We start from the raw sequence: 15,972 nt of genomic DNA, 5'->3' as shown, positions 1-15,972 counted from the left end.
TGTGTGTGACTGCCACACAATGGGGTCTAGTTTTCTGTGCCAACTTAGCGTACACCATCTCGAAGTGCTATGTGATGCCTGAAAGTAAAATAATTCGAGCTTTCAACATCGGATTGCCCGGGGTCGGTAGGTGATCAGGCAAGCATAACTTCACTTACTTCAGCACGTTTAGGTGTGTAATATTTTTATTTCACTCTGTCACAATTTTTGATGCAGTATCAAGATATTCTTCTAATAGGCAGCAAACATCTCTGTCGATCTTGAAACACACAGAATCCTGTTGATCAAAATAAGTTTTTGAACAGCTGGAAGCCTAGACGATGCATCTGTATTTGCATGGCGAATGATAGCTTGTTTGTTTTGGTTTTGGGGATCTCAACTGCGCGGTTATCAGCTCCGATGGGCTTGTACTCAATGAGACAGTCATATGCTTATAAGAACAGAGTCCATTGATTTAATTGTTACCCAGCAAGTATTATCTATAGTGCCAGCAGTGCTTCGTAGTCTATGAAGAGGTTGACAAGAGCTTCCTTTTATGTTTGCGCGTGATGCTGCAGGACCGAGTTCGGTTTCTGCGGTCATTGTTTTGCTTGGTACGATCAGAATGTTCCGATGCCATATTGGGCGTAATCAGTTGCTAGTATCAGTGATTTCTCGGGGGTATATGGTATTAGACAAGTTGACAAGCTGTAACGCTTATTTGAAGATGTAAAATGCGTTATCACATTGTGATGACTACATGAACATTACTCCCTTCTTCTCAACCTCATCCGAGCGATGTAAGATATGTGCTGTATTGGTAATCAACCTGTCACAATAGTTTTTTGCCATTAAAATTTGTAGTTCCTTTAGATACGAGGATTGAGCATGCTAAAAATATAAATGGCCTGTTCATGATGTAGAATGGGAAGAATACGTTTGTTTCCTGATTTAGAAGTGTGTATATTCAGTGGCTGTGTACTCGTCATTTTTTAGGTTGCTTTTCACGCCCACAGTAAACAGTGTAGCGAATAAAATGTGAAGATTATGGAAATCTACATTTACATCGACACTCTACAAGTCACACTTAAGTGCCTGGTAGAGGGTTCATCGAACCACCTTCTCTATAATTATCCGTTATTCAACTCACGAAAAAACGAATACCCATATTTTTCCGTGCGAACTCTGATTACCCTTATCTTGTTATGATGATAGTATCTCCTTATGAAGGTCGACATCAACAAAATATTTTTTCATTCAGTTGGGGATTAAAATTCCGTGAGAAGATCTCGCCGCAACGAAAAACGCTTGTGTTTTAATTATGTCCATACCAAACCCTGTGTCATGTCAGTGACGCTCTCTCCCCCATTTCTCGATAATAAAAAACGTCCTGCTCTTCTTTCAACTTTCTGGATGTACTCAGCTAATTCTGTCTGGCGAGGATCCCAGACCGCGTAGCAGTACTTCAAACGAGGATGGACAAGCGTAGCGTAGATCCGTCCCTTTGTGAATCTGTTACATTTTCTAAGTGTTCTCCCACTAAAATTCAGTCTTTGACTTACCTCCCCCCAAACATTTTCTAAGTGTTCTTTCCAATTTAAGTTTTTCGTAATTTTAATTCCTAGTTATTTAGTTGAATTTACGGCTTGTAGATTTGACTGATTTATGGTGTAACCGAAGTTTAACGGATTCCTTGTAGCAGTCATGTGGATAACCTCTCACTTTTCATTACTTAGGGTCAACTGCCAATTTTCGCACCATTCAGATATCTTTTCTAAATCGTTTTGGAATTTGTTCTGATCTTCTGATGACTTTACTAGACGGTAAACGACAGCGTCATCTGCAAACAACCTAATACGGCTGCTCGGATTATCTCATAAATCGTTTATATAGATAAAGAACAGGAGAGGGTCTATAACACAACTTTGCGGAACCCCAGAAATCCCTTCTGTTTTACTCGATGACTTTCTGTCAGTTGCTTCAAACTCTGAGCTCTCTGACAGGAAATCAAGAATGTAGTTGCATTACTGAGACTGTATTCCATAACCACGCAATTTGATTACGAGCCGCTTGTGAGGCACGTTCCCAAAAGCCTCCTGAAAATCTAGAAATACGGAATCTATTTGATCTTCCTTATCAGTAGCATTCAGCACTTAGTAAAGAACTAGTTGTCTTTCACAAGAACGATGTTTTCTAAATCAGTGTTGACTGTCAATAGACGGTTGTCTTCTAGGTAATTTGCAACGTTCGAAGTCAGTATATGTTCCAGAAAGGACGTTAATTGCGGTAATTTACTGGATTATTCGTATTGCCTTTCTTGAATATTGCTGTGATCTGTGCAATTTACCAGTCTTTGGGTACGGATCATTCGTCGAGCGAACGGTTGTACATCACTGTTAAGTATGGAGATACTGTTTCAGCATACTCTAAAAAAGCCTATTGGTATACAGTCAGAATGAGATTTTCTCTATACAGCGAAGTGTGCGCTGATATGAAACTTCCTGACAGATTAAAACTGTATGCCGGATCAAGACTCGAACTCGGGACATTTGACTTTCACGGGAGACGAGGTACTGGCACAACTGAAGCTGTGAGGACGGGTCGTGAGTCGTGCTCGGGCAGCTCAGATGGTAGAACACTTGTCCGCGAAAGGCAATGTTCCAGAGTTCGAGTCTCGGTCCGGCACAGTTTTCATCAGCCAGGAAGCTTCATATCAACGCACACTCCGCTGCAGAGTGAAAATCTCATACTGTAACATTCCCCAGGATGTGGCTAAGCCATGTCGCAGCAATATCCTTTCTTCCAGGAGTGATGGTTCGGCCAATTTCGCAGAAGAGCTTCTGTGAAGTTTGGAAGGTAGGAGACTAGATACCGTTGGAATTGAAGCTGTGCGGACGGGTCGTAAGTCGTACTTGGGCAGCTCAGATGGTGGACCATTTGCCGGCCAAAGACAAAGGTCCCGAGTTCGAGTCTCGGTCCGGTACACAGTTGAAATCTGCCAGGCATTTTCAGTATTTCTATTGCTGTCACGCAGAGAAGGCATTCACTGCGTCTTGCCGCTGGCATCATATACGATCAGAAAATAATGGTTCAAATGGCTCTGAGCACTATGGGACTTAACATCTATGGTCATCAGTCCCCTAGAACTTAGAACTACTTAAAGCTAACTAACATAAGGATATCACACAACACCCAGTCATCACGAGACAGAGAAAATCCCTGACCCCGCCGGGAATCGAACCCGGGAACCCGGGCGTTGGAACCGAGAACGCTACCGCACGACCACGAGCTGCGGACTACGATCAGAAACTCTACGGATTTTCTGCCAGGTTTCGAGACAGAGTTCCGTCGCGGAAATTATTAAAAGCATCTCGCACTGAAGTCCGTGCTAAATTTCGAGTTTTTGTATAAGATCGCCTATCTAGGAGATTTTGCGTTCGTTTAAATTTACATGCTTTTTTTTATGTTTCTGCGATAGTGTTCTGACGCGTATTGTGTTAAATTAAGGGTGATCCGTTCCGTCGTCTGTTAATTTATTGGTATATATCTCTCAATCGCTGTCGATGCTATTTCTTTGAATTCAAGCGACATCTGGTCCACACTTACATTGTCAATTTGGAAGCAGTGCGTCTCACCATCCACGAAAATTATATTGTAACGATAACTTCGAAAGGCAGGAATATTGGAGACCAGTTGTTCTAGACAGTGCTGAAAAATGGCAGGGGCAATGAAATAACGATACAAACCAACGAGAAATTTTGGTTTGGAAATGCAATAGAAGTCCTAAACATAAGTCGTACAGAAAGATCTTATTCTAGCATTCGTTCTTATTTAGTTTCGAAAACGAATTATTTGATGTGAGGTTTCAGAAATATCTGGACGTTAACACGAAGTTCTGCTGGCTTCAAACCCCCCACCACCCCACGAATCAACCAAAGCAGTTTGCCTCCCCAGTCGTTTTGGGAAACACGGCGAACAGTGATTTGCTTGACGTGAACCTTAGCACATGTTTTGCACAGCATAACCCAACAGAAAATGTTTGAGACGTTTGTGCGAAATTTATCAACTAGTCGAAACTGATTCTCGGTGGATCCAACTAGATGCACACAGCTTAATCGGAAATTCAACTACTTGAAAGCATAGAGAGCAAAAATAATCTGATATTCAGTAAATGAAGAAAAAGGAAATTCGCCTAGCTATACATTTATGTGACAGTTTAACTTGAAACACTCCTCCTATCCGAAACTCGTATCCACCACATGACGTAAGATTCGTATCAATTAGTTGTAGTAAAGGTCTTCATGAGATGTTATACGTATTCCAATTAATAAACAATACAGAAGCACTTGTCTACACTTGGAACATTGTTTTGTCTAAGATTTGTTAACCTATTAACGATTTTCGTGTGGGGGGGGGGGGGGGAGAGGGGGAAGGCTCGTTCCCAGGTTAACTGCCGGCCGCGGTGGTCTCGCGGTTCTAGGCGCGCAGTCCGGAACCGTGCGACTGCTACGGTCGCAGGTTCGGATCCTGCCTCGGGCATGGATGTGTGTGATGTCCTTAGGTTAGTTAGGTTTAAGTAGTTCTAAGTTCTAGGGGACTGATGACCACAGCTGTTAAGTCCCATAGTGCTCAGAGCCATTTGAACCATTTTGAACCAGGTTAAGTGATATTGTCACTGATGGCTTGGGTGATTTCAGAAACTTCATGCTAAGAAGGATGCGCAGCTTCCTGTGCACACAACACTGAACGCTCCTTAGAATCGTCCGAGAAAGATTCAAAACTGTAAGAATACTTCAGGGAAACTATCAATTCAGTATTGAACTCAGTTCTTTACAATTGTTGTCCATAATTATATTCTGCTTACTTGTCAGCGAGGCCAGCTCTTTATCCATCGAACTCACAAACAATTTAGAAGTCTTAGAGTGTGTTTGCCAGTTCTTTTCTATCTCTAGCATGAGTTCAAAAAATGGCTCTGAGCACTATTGGACTTAACTTCTGAGGTCATCAGTCCCCTAGAACTTAGAACTACTTAAACCTAACTAACCTAAGGACATCACACACATCCATGCCCGAGGCAGGATTCGAACCTGCGACCACAGCGGTCGCGCGATTCCAGACTGTAACGCCTAGAACCGCTTGGCCACCCCTGCCGGCAGTATGAGTTTAAATCTGTGCGTCATCCTGAGAACTTGATCCTAGGACTGCCCCAGAAACCGTAACGCCTGCGTACGTACTTCTCTCAGTTGCGTAGCAAATAACACAGTCCATGATGAGACTTAAGTTTCAAGCTGCAGGTCCGAGCACTTTGTCAGTTGCTTACATGTTAGTACCTGTAGGGACATTCTGCCCAAACTGTCAATGGATTTTAAGTACTGCTCAGCTCCTAATGCTCGTTTGTCATAAGTAACATATTTAATCTTTGGAAACATCTCCAACCTCAACGGTCTTTAATATCTATTAGTTCTGAAACAGTTCTTATGTCGTTACGTTGTTTATCTCCCATGTGGCTATTTTTGAAATTTCCTTTCTATCGGACACAACGTCAGATTTATGACAGAAATTACGAGAGAAACTTCGACTACTTTTTAATACTTTTGTGGCCATAGTAACGTAGTACGATGGGAGTAATATGAACGCAAATGAAATATCTACATTGTAATTCTGAGCTGAAAATAATATAAGCGCATAGTAAATTTTTAACATATTTGACTGAAACTGTATTTAATTGACGAGAGAATTAGTAATTTTCCGGGGTAGATTGGTCTTAGTTTGAATCTGAGAATAATGGCATGTTCCTATAATGCTGAAAGAACACTGAAATGCCTGGGACAGCAGGCCAGAGCGGATTAGGTTGTGGAAAGGGGCCAAAATGAGTTCCTATCAGTTGCACTCAAGATACAAACTTCATTTATCAACACACAATATTACAAAAACTTTAATCGACCTCCTTCGGTTAACTTCAGATCGGCTGAAGACCACATTCAACATCCAAGGCACAAGCCCTAAACAAAATTAAAATACAAGATTCTTCTGGAGGTTTCACCCAAGAATAATTTCTAAATCTTCAATCTAATCGGCTGAAGGCCTTAGCAATTTAATTTTAATGGAACTAGGCTGGAGGTCGCTTATTAAGCAATTAGAGGGGTTTCAATCAAAAGGCAGAAGCCCTTATCTTAAAACATTCCATATAAAATAAAAGAAACAATCTCATGCCTTAAGGGCAAGACAAGTACATTAATTTAAGAGATATTAATACTCGGTTTAAGGCCACACAACAACACAATAATTTAACGACTTAAGGCCTTAAAAGATTTGATGTAAAATTCGGCTGAAAGCCCCGTATAAAAATATAACAATATCGTGCCTTAAGGGCAAGACAAGAACATTAATTTAAGAGGTATTGATACTCGGCTGAAAGCCACAAATCAACCAAATAACTAAAATCCAAATAGGGAAATTACTACGTAACACATAAGGAACGGCGCTCAGAAGTTCCCAAGGGTCGGCCTGGGATCGTAACACTAACGCCCATTTAGGTGAGACAGGCAGCCTGTCCAACGACTTCTTAATCTGGAGGCAACCCAACCGACAGACAGCCGACCGAGTAATCAACCAAATCAGTTCAGCTCCACGTAACCAGCAAAATAACCACAAGATATCAGTACACGACACACAGAATATTGGCGCCCACAACGACCAACAACACCTCAGCTGTCGAACTACACGCTGCGCTGGACAGCAACAACACTATGAGGAAAATACACTGCCTAAAATTACGTCAACGACCACGGCAGGTAACCGGAACGCCAACAGCCCCAAGGCAGAAGATACCGCTGGTGAACTTCCATCAGAGGGAACAAATTAAGTTAAATTTCACAGGAAGACGGCTGGAATCTTAGCCGACTTAAATACACACACGTTATTGCTTGAGGGAATGTCCCAAAAGCGACAACCAAGATCTAACAAAGAAATGTAAACAGTTGAGGCTCGATAGTAAGCTAAGTAAGGGCTCAACTTTCATGTACAGGATCGGTGGGCGACGAACTTCGTAGCACTCGCAAGCAGCACCTCACACTCCAACTGAGCATGCATGCCGCCAGCGGCTCCAGCCCGACCACGCGCGACCGGGGCTTGCTTGCTGCTCCACGCCAAGCGACCGACTGGACTGCTGGTCCGTCCGCGACTGCTGTCCCGTCGCAACAGCACTGCTGTTGTCTCTCCCACTCACCGACTTCCTTCGGATGGACGACGTCCCAGAGACACTGGCTCGGACTCAACCATGCAGAGGGAACACAAATAACATCTCTGCACAGGAAGGAACCGACCCAAATACACGTCGTCGATTAGATGACCGACCGAACGACCAACCAATGGTCGTCCCCACTGGTACTGGCTGTGCGGACCACACTGGGGCTCCATTCCCGACTGCACTGGTGCTGCGTCGCGACCGCCAAGCTGATTCTTCTCCAACTGACCGCCAGACACACGGCGACCCCGGAAACGCTATCAGGCGCCCAGAGATAGTACGACAGTGCACTTATCGATATGCGCTGCTGCTGCCGCTGACGGACAGACAAGACAGCAATTGAGCGACACCAGTAATTGAAGTTAAAATGACGAGGCGGCCATGCGGTAAAAACAAGATGTTAAATAAAGATGGCATGAATATGAGCCACATACGGCTCAAACACTAAGGTTTGGTTGTTTGGTTATTGAAGGGATGGTTCCCCAGGTTATTTTATTTTATTTCGTACTTAAGTGCCTAATTCTACGTTTAAGCCCTTAAATTTTCTTTGCGAGTCTCAGTACAATTAATAACGATCTGGCACTTGATATAGCAACTGTGACATTAGCTTATGAGACTGTCAACTACGGGAAATACTTTCGACTTAATTAGGCCTTTATTTGTCAAAATTACTATACCAATGCTGTTATTATTAACACCATTTAATGAATCGTAATTTTATCTGAAAACGCTATTTCCTGTAGCAAATGGTTCAAATGGCTCTGAGCACTATGGGACTTAACATCTTAGGTCATCAGTCCCCTAGAACTTAGAACTACTTAAAGCTAACTAACTTAAGGACATTACACACATCCATGCCCGAGGCAGGACTCGAACCTGCGACCGTGGCAGTCCCGCGGTTCCGGACAGCAGCGCCTAGAACCGCACGGCCACTGCGGCCGGCTGTAATAAATTTTCATTGTCTTCAATATGGAAGAACACACTATTGGAAAATTCTTTTACTTGTTCGTGATGACGTGGTTTCAGCTGTAGCAAAATCTGAATTTTTCAAGTATACAATTGCAAGAGTTTCCGTAGCACTCTGTGCACCACGGTCTTCGACAGCTGCTGCTGGCGTGCTGCTTTATTCACTGACTGCAATGGTGACGCGTATACAGTGAATCATTTCGACATTCTCTGCAGGCATTGAACGTCGCCAGCTTCTTTTCTGCTACTAGCCTGTACCCGTACTTAAAAGATTTGCGTTTCATTTCTGAATCAGCTTGATATCTGTGGCCGGTTTCTTGCAAGTTATTCTGATCTTTCGTGGCACCGTCAGTGAACATTTCATCTCAATCTGCCGCTGAAATTATTGCGCTTTTTCGTGTAGTGCCGCCGCCATTTTACGGTTTAAGAGATAGTGGCGCTCCCAGCGACAGATTGAGGAACTCAAACACACCTCATGGGAACACACTAAACTCACTCACACCAAAGGCAGGCTATCAGGGACATATTGCATACGAAAAAATTAGTAGTTGTTTAGAGCTGGTGTACACCTTCTGGGATCTTTGTGCTCAACAAACAAGACAGAAATGTGAAGGAAATCATATCGAGATGAGACAAAATGGAAAGTGAAAGGAAAGGAAGGGATTGAGTTCTTGTGTAAGTGGTTTTCCAGTTACAAATGCAAAAGTCTGGGACTGAACTCTCAGTCGAGCCAAGGATTCTTTTGTTCTGTCACTTACTGCTTTTTTCGCGTCTGACAATGATAGATGCACTGAAGTGCCAAAGAAACTGGTATAACCATGCGCATTCTAATACAGAGATATGTAAGTAGGCAGAATACGGCGCTGCGGTCGGAAACGCCTATATAAGACAACAAGTGTCTGTCGCACTTGTTAGATCGGTTACTGCGAGTACAATGGCAAGTTATCAAGATTTAAGTGAGTTTGAACGCGGTGTTACAGTCGGCGCACGAGCGTTGGTACAAAGCATCTCCCACGTAGCGATGAAGTGGTTATTTTCCCGTACGACCATTTCATGAAAGTACTGCGAACATCAGGAATCTGGTAAAACATAAAATCTCCGACAGCGGTGTTGTCGGAATAAGATTCTGCAAGAACGGGACCAAGGATGACTGAAGAGAATCGTTCAACGTGACAGAAATGCACCCCTTCCGCAAATTGCTACATATTTCAGTGCTGGGCCGTCAACAAGTGTCAGCGTGCAAACCGTTCAACGAAACGTCATCGCTATGGGCTTTCGGAGTAGAAGGCCCACTCGTGTTCCCCTTGACAGCTTGACACAACGCTTTACGCCCCGCCTAGGCCTATCAACAGTTACATTGGACTGCTGATGACTGGAAACATGTTGCCTGTTTGGACGAGTCTCATTTAAATTGTATCGAGAGGATGGACGATACGGATATGGAGATAACCTCATGAATACTTCGACCCTGCATCTCTGCAGGGGGCTGTTGAAGCTGCTGGAGGCTCTGTAATTGTATGCAACGTGTGCCGATGGAGTTATATGGGAACGCCGATTCTTCGAGGTACGACTCTGACAGGTGACACGTACGTAAGCATCCTGTCTGTTCACCTGCATCCATTCATGTGCACTGTGCATTCCGACGGACTTGGGCAATTCCAGCAGGACAATGCGGCACCACACACTCCCAGAATTGCTACTGAGTGACTCCAGACACTGTTCTGAGCTTGAACAGTTCCTCTGGCCACTAAACTCTCCAGACACGAACGTTATTGAGCGTATCTGTGATGCTTTGCAACGTGCTGTTCAGAAGAGATCTCCAACCCCTCGTACTCTTACGGATTATTGGACAGCCCTCCAGGATTCATGGTGTCATTTCCCTCGAGCACTACTTCAGACATTAGTCTAGTCCTTGTCACGTCGTGGTGTGGCACTTCTGCGTGCTTGCTGGAGCCCTACACGATGTTAGACAAGTGTAACAGTTTCTTTGGCCCTTGAGTGTATGTGTAAAACGTGCTATGTACTATTGTTCCCTGGACCCTGGGTTTAGCTATGGGTCTTCCTATGACACGTAGGTTGTATCACTTCATAGGTGGGAGGAAGGATGGTCGATCCCCTCCAGTACGACCATGCCTAATAAGACCCTGTGGTGTTCAAACCGCCTGTCGTGTTGAGGACTGGCTTACCTGTAGTAACGTGCCATACATCAGAAAGATGTTTCTAACAACCGTGGCTAGTCTAACTGTCCCACCGATCTGTTCTTTGTCAGGAAGTGTGAGATAGCGAGTGCCGCGGCCGCGCTGCACTGGAATTTCCAGCCGTTGTACGTGTGTTGCCGATCGATTTCCAGCGCCTGAGCGCCTGCGACCCGCCGAACTCCTTCCGGCAGCCTTGCCAGTATCTGCCCGGCCTATCTAAATACAAAGGGAGACCGGAGCGCCATCTGTCAAGGGCGGCCCTAAGCCCCAATTAGCCGTCGGTCGGAGGCTGGGACCCACTTTGCGGTCTCCGACTGGAATCGCAGCAGCCACGCGCACATGAATCAAACATGCCCTTGTTGCAGCGCGCCGGCCTCCCAGCTAGTGGGGGAAAGCAGGCAGTACTTCTGTAGTTCCGATCAGGAGAAGGACCACTGACATTTCCCTTCGTCCGAGTCTTTTCCGTCTTGGCAAACTGACGCACAGTTCTCTCTGTGTAGTTCATTCATAAGTACTTTCAATAAAGTGGGTTATTAAACCTAGATCACTACAGCCTCGTAAAATCAACGATTGCAGTTGGATCCTATTCGCGGTTCCCACTAATCTGGAATCATCAGCTTAGGGAACAAAACAGGAGGTTTGGTACTTATTTTGAATGTGCCGTACCACTGGAACGGTCTTGCCGCAGTGGTAACACTGGTTTCCGTCAAATCACCAAAGGTAAGCGCTATTGGCCTCAGCTATCCCTTGGATGGGTGGCCGTCTGGTCTGCCTAGCATGCACTCAGCCCTGGGGTGAGATAAACCGAGGAGCTACTTAGTGATTCAGAAGTCGCGACTCCGGTAATGAAAACTGACAACGACCAGGAGAGCGGTGTGGTCACTACATGCCCTTACATATCCGCAAACAGTAACGCCAATAGGCTGCGGATGACACAGCGGTCGGTCGGTACCATTGGCTCTGCCGAGGCATGTTTGGATGGAGTTCAGTTTAATATGCTGTTGGAGACCTAATAATTGTAATTAAAGAGAGCATAAACTATAAGTTGTAGAGTATTTTGAATAAAATTTGGAGCATTGAAATTTAGGATGGTTCAGTAACAGTCCTACGTTTTCCCACCTTTACTGTCTAGGGATGGCAAAGAAAAATAAATTAAACAGTTTAATACTCCGCCTTGATCACTTTTATTCTGTATAAATTCACATCTTTTAAACATTTTTGTTGTAAATAACCGTGAAAATCTGTTATGAGATGTTATTTTGTTACTTTGCAACCAATGCCCACGTAGTGGTCATTTTCTGGCAGAACCTAAGTATGCTCACAATCAAGACCATACAATTTTGATACTAAGAGAAAAGCCAAAATACATAATGCAATACAAGAATCATTAAAACGATTAAGGAAATTATGGTGAATTTTGAAACGTAAACCGTGATTGCTTATCGCTGTGCAAGTATGTCACCTTATGAGTACAAGTACAGTAAACAAAAGCACATGTTTCGAGTCTGGGTTCTTCTAGAAGACACAGAGTAATGCAACAAAAAGCATATAACAGCATGGTATAGCTCTTTAGCGAAAGGTGTCTTTTATGCAACCTGTGCTGAAGAAGACTTAACAATTTTAAGTGTTTCGACTTTAATCCATCTTCAGACTCGGTCTGGTAACATGACAGTACTCAGTAACACTATACAAGAACCAGGAGAAAAAGCAGACACAAGAAGTATCCGCCAAAACGGATCTATATATCGTATATGATAAAACGCGATAATGGAAAGAATAACAGCACAGACGTTATGCACGCAATATATGGAAAGGTTAAACGAGTGCAAATATTCAAGAGTCTATGGGAATATCAAATGAGACAGCCAACACACGACAGAAAACCTTCGTAAAGCGTCTTAATGACACATTTAATTCAATAAATTAATTTCCTTTTTTGCCACACACTTTCAGAACATAAAGGCACAGCAACATTCCCGTTTGTTTATTTGTTAAATTCATTTGATAATTCAGTTTTAGATATTTTAATGTTTGCACTAGTTTTATGCAAATTTAACAAGTAAGGCCTTCTGTTAATTCAGTGTATAAACGTTTTCATTTCCTTTTTGAGCAAAACTGTACTTGCAAATAATATTATTTTTGTGTTACATTCTCTCAAAAGTTAAACAACAAAGAAATAGTAAGTAGAACGTGTAGCAAGGAAAACAAAGTTATGAAAATGTTGTTTTACAACGTCTATAAGAGAAGTACACTGGTTAGGCAGAGATTTTGTTAATTATAAGACTGTCGAGCAGTAGCGGTATGTAGGAGGCTCTTCTGGCATATGTCGCTTGAATTGCTGTAATATGACAATGAACCTTCTAGAAGAACAGCCAGGCTTGTTACAACTGCACTGGCGATATGTTAAGGAGGGATGAAGAAATGTATTGTACTCTCTGATTAGCCGCAGAGATGATACTAAAATACTATATGTCAAATGCAAAAACATAAAGTGCAACCAAATTCGTGCACTTATTGAAAAGTGCTGTGTGTCAATGAATATTTCCTCGTTTCTTTCGGCGTAAGTATAAGAAAATGTAATAATCTCGCTTTCTTTTATTCTACAGCCTTTCACCATAAAGTAGTACTGTATATACCACATAAAGATGTACAACGTAGCTTGACAAATGTGTACAGACATTGTAGAAAAACATTAGATTTCATTAGATGCAATGTACGTATTAATGTCAATGTTCCTCAGGGCATGATTATTAGTGCAGTCTGCACGAATGATTGTGTCAGTGATTACTATCATCATTACGAAGTCATATTATTATGTGATTCAGTGCTAAGGTAGCCTACGTTACACCGTTAGCAATACCTCCACCAAACTTCTTTCCGACGTAACTGTTTTCCTTCTAACCGAAAATTCCAGTTTTAAAACTCTGCAACTGGTACGCTTCTACAATTTTGTGTGCTTTCAGTATATCCGCTCGGTAGTCAATACATTCACGTTTCCATCCCGTCATGATGCGGGGTAATGAAATAGTAAATACCAACGGCTGCTTTACAATATACTAACTCATATGAACGCATTACAATAAAAGAAACATATTAAGACGGAGACCATATTCTGGCTGTGCCATACATTTCTACTAGCAGAAACATTCTACACATCGGAAACGACCACAAGTGGAGCTTCAGGTGCTACAACGACAGAAAAAAACGGGAAGTAGAACCCTCGGAAAAAATATGGATTAAGAAACCAAGCAAATAACTATACGAATATACAGAGAGATGATAAGAAAACCCTGACTGACATCCTATGAACGCATACACAGAATGAACGACCAATTCACAATTAGGATTTTTCATGTCGTAAACGGCTTAATCGAAAACAAACGAACTGACTTCAAAAAATAGAAGAAGATCTAAAACAAGTAGTAATCAATAGGGAAATAATAAATGGAAGAGATAAATTAAGAAATAAAATTATGAACATGAAATCTGAATTAATTAGTGAAGGACAGGACAAAGGCAACACGAACAGAGTCAAAGAAAATAGAAATTTTGGCGAAGAGGAAAAGAAGAAAGACAGAAGACATGATTGAATAATCAGTTAACAAAGAAGTTAACCCACTGCTTTAAGGACATATATATCCTTCAAGTCAAAAAAGCACAGACCACGAAAGAGTTATCCGAATGGGACGGAAATCGGTGGATGTGATGTATGTGTACAGGCAAACAAATGATCACAATTTCAGAAAAGATTGATGACTCATTCAAGAGAAAGAACTTCACAAATTGAGCAAGTTAACAACGAGCTGGTTCACCTCTGGCCCTTATGTAGGCAGGCTTGTCATCAATTGACAGAGTTGTTGAATGAACTCCTGAGGGATGTCGCTCATCTGTCCAATTGGCGCGTTATCTCGTCAAAATCGTGAGAAGGTTAAAGGGTCCTGCCCTTAATGCACTCTTTGTTCTTCACTGGGGAAAAGTTAGGCGACATCGGAAACGCTCTGTACAACAGCTAACAAAACCACTCTCAGTATATGATTGTAATTTTTTTAAATTTCATCTATTTTCGTTCTGCCATATTTGTGGATGGCTGTTACAGTGTCGATTTATGTGCCAGTGATATAATATATTTATCAAATTTATACCTTCGAAGAAAATAGATTCATATGCTATGTAACATTAGGAATGTCCTCTCTCCTGAATTCTATCACCTACAAAAAAAAATTGTTCAAATGGCTCTGAGCTATGTAGGACTTAACATCTGAGGTCATCAGTCCCCTAGAACTTAGAACTACTAAACCTAACTAACCTAAGGTCATCACACACATCCATGACCGAGGCAGGATTTGAACCTGCGACCGTAGCAGTCACGCGGTTCCGGACTGATGTGCCTACGGGCCACACCGGCAGGCTCACCTACAAGAATTTCATCCAAGTTCTGAGTATCTTCATTTATTTATATGTTCTGTTTGCTCACTGAAAATGTTAATTGACCTTTTTGCCTAATGTCTATAGTCATATATTTCCTCTAAGATGTTCACGTAGATTACTTTCAGGCCCTTTGAGAAATGGTAAGTTCAGTGCTCGTGTCAACTGTAGAGTGTTCTCTGAAAGATGCGTTCTAAATGTGGATAGGTTGTTTTTGCTTCTGTTTATATATTCTTTGTATCTTCCAGTTAACCTTCGTCTTGTGTGTCCGATTTATAACGTGTTACAGTCTTTACGTTTAACATTATGTATTCCTGATTGGTCGTAACTTTTTTCGCCCTGGTAACCGTGGTGTGCGTTTCATGCCATTTCTTGATGCTGGAGATCAGCATACGAGGTCTGTTCAAAACTTTCGTTGAAAGGACAAAGATTTAAATGATAGACGAGCTAAAAGAAAATTAGCAGACCGCGCTTCTCGCGATCCAGCAAGAGGCGTAACAAGACTGATTCCAGAAGTGGAAATGGGGTTGGGAGCGTTGTAACAACTGTGGAGAAGTCCATGGACTGTAAGTAAAATATAAGCGTAGAAAATTTTTTTGGGCAAAGTTCCGGAATTTTTTGAACAGACCTCGGACATAGGAAATATTCAAAATTCAGCACACGTTTGGGTACCACCTCACCATCTGCTGTTGAGGTTGGAAACGTCTTGGTCGCTCTGTGAACGTTCAGATCGAAGCGCTTTACTGAGTAGAAACACTGTGCTGCATTATTGTGAAAATCAGTAGTAACAAGTCAGTGGTGAGTTTGGGTATGAGAAGTAGCAACTGTTTGTGTTGCGTGAAGTCGCTGGTGCCCTTTAGGTCCAAGTCTTCCCCTCCTGTGGGCGATGGGCTTCACAGATTGCTGATCTAATAGAGGAAAGGGAGGAAGGAAAGAGGGAAGGAAAGGCCCAACGCCTACGAGATAAGGCGGCAGTGGGAGCCTAACCAACAGTTACAAGAGATAGCGAGCGATTGCTTGGCAAGCAGCCAATTTTCTCGGGCGAGGCGCACGCCGATGCGGCGGCCAGAATGCGCCCTCGTGCCCGGTTTGCGGTGCGATGCGGCTGGGAATAACGCAGATTGAAAGAAGCCGGCTGCGCCTCATTAGCTTCGCGCC

This window comes from Schistocerca serialis, chromosome 6 (assembly GCF_023864345.2).
Source record: "Schistocerca serialis cubense isolate TAMUIC-IGC-003099 chromosome 6, iqSchSeri2.2, whole genome shotgun sequence".
NCBI classification, from domain to species: Eukaryota; Metazoa; Arthropoda; class Insecta; order Orthoptera; family Acrididae; genus Schistocerca; species Schistocerca serialis.
The sequence above is the reverse complement of the archived record's forward strand: the minus strand, read 5'-3'. Positions refer to the sequence as shown.